Genomic DNA, 2,141 nt, shown 5'->3' with positions numbered 1-2,141 from the left:
ACATGTCCAGAGAAGCAAAATACACATTCTGAACATTCGTGTCCAGAGACAAGAACACTATAATGTTTCAGAGGCCACTTCCCTACTCCCAGCCAGGTACAAAAATAGCCCCCACTTCAAATACCCATAGAGATCTCAGCTTTGATAGAAAAATGACATGATTTAACCTTGTCAGTTACAGGGTTTCCTTGTGATTCTCTCACTCAAAAATAAATATGACCTTCCATTTGGTAAAGGCCATTTTATTTCAGCAAAATAAAATTGCTTTCATAAACATATTCCACTGTGCCTTGGGTCATCCCTTGATAGCAAAAAGAAGGCATAGATAGCCATCTTTAATTTTGTTAGACAAACCTAGCCACAGAGTTGCCACACACAATGGTCTAGGCTTGCATATCAGTTTCAAGGTGGTGCAGAATAGTGTCTCAGAACCCAGAGGCTGAATGACTGGTTCCATACATTGCCTACTAACCCAGGCTGCCTTTTAGTCTTCCAGTGTTCCTAAGCAACTGCAAGCCTATGAAAATAATCTCACAAGAAACTTTTGATTAGAAGAGGGGAAAAAAGTCTTTTAAGAATCTTAAATTTTTTTCAAAGGCATTTAAACTATCCCTGATTAGGAAACCAAGGCCCAAGAGAGGTTAAATGCCAAAGTCATACAGATATGGAGAGGCAGAGCTGGGAGTGAGCCCAGAACTTTTTGTTCACTTTGCAAAAAGTGTAGCAGTTGCTATTTTTAGAAGAAATAGCAATAATGTCTAACCTTCAGTGGAATGTATCAAACTGTCAAACTCCGTTAAAGCACAGGAGCCCAACTTGAATCCAGGCCTATGTGAGTAAGACTGATTAAGACCACGTTTTATGTTGTGTGAGGGTATGCGTGTCCACACATGCTACCCACCATGTCCCAGAGGGAAGGAACTTTATTGCTTGTGCTTTTCGTTCCCTCCATGTTCCCAACACACAGAGGTGCAGCCTTTGAGTAGCAAAGGGGAAGAGACTCTAGACACAACTCATCTTATTTTAGGCCTGGTGAAACTCACTCCCTGAGTCTTCTACTTACTGCTAGAAGCTCTCGTTGCCAGGACGGACTTGAGAAGAGCAGGCAAGGAAGGTTGGCAACTCCACAAACAACCAGTTCCCCTCCTGTGGTTAATACCCATACAGCCTTAACCTTCCTAGTTTTATTTCTCTCCGATCTGATGGAGATACAAGGCAGCAACAACTCTGAGAAGTCATTCCAATGTGTAAAGATAATATTGAATAGAGTCTTTGGGACAAAGAAGTCGGTATGCCAGTTCCTGGGCCACAGGCTTTGAATGGATCTAAGGACTCACTATGAAGCTGTCCATCACAGTTTGTAGTTACTTCCTGGGAAGAGCATGTGGTTATAGCCTCCAAATCCTCCAACTGATGCTCAACATATTTGACAGGAATTTTTGAGCTTAGTTGGAAAGTTAACTGAAGACCGCTGATAGGAATAAGAAAACTCCGATGGTTCATAATCACAAGATCCAAACAAAACCCCCACATTTTATTCTCTTCCCTTGTCTCAGACTTTCTTTAGAACAATGTTCAGAGTGTGTATAAATGAGTAACTGTTCACAACAGGCCTAATGGCACTGTGAGTGGGAATTAAAATTAGTCTCTGTTCTATGAGGCTTGAGGACCTTTGACGGGCTTTGTCTCAAATAGACTAATTCTAGTGTGTTGCACCTACACTTTTCAGAGTCTCTACATGAGGATAATGACAAAGTATTAGAAATGGTGGCAATGATTTTGAGACATTGTGAGTGAAAGTAATCCCATGGATTGGTATACTTAAAGTGGTTACAATAACAAACTTTGGTAAATGTGTTTATTCCAACTTAAAAAGTGTATAAGAAGTTGTTGAATTATGTACTTTAAATGGTTGAATTATATGGTGTGTCAAGTATATGTTAATAAAGCTGCTTAAGGAAAATATATATGAAACCTTAGAAACTAGTTCCAAACACTATTTTATAGCTGAGGAAAGCAAGACCCAGATGGGGTGGGACTCCACAAGGTTGTATATATATTGCCTGTCAACAAATACTTCATTGTAATTTGATGTCATGTATATATTTTGCCAAAAGAAGAAAAAAAATATTTCACTTTGT

This window comes from Peromyscus californicus, unplaced genomic scaffold (assembly GCF_007827085.1).
Source record: "Peromyscus californicus insignis strain IS unplaced genomic scaffold, ASM782708v3 Scaffold_5__1_contigs__length_169319896, whole genome shotgun sequence".
In the NCBI taxonomy this organism is placed as follows: Eukaryota; Metazoa; Chordata; class Mammalia; order Rodentia; family Cricetidae; genus Peromyscus; species Peromyscus californicus.
This window is presented reverse-complemented; position numbering follows the sequence as displayed.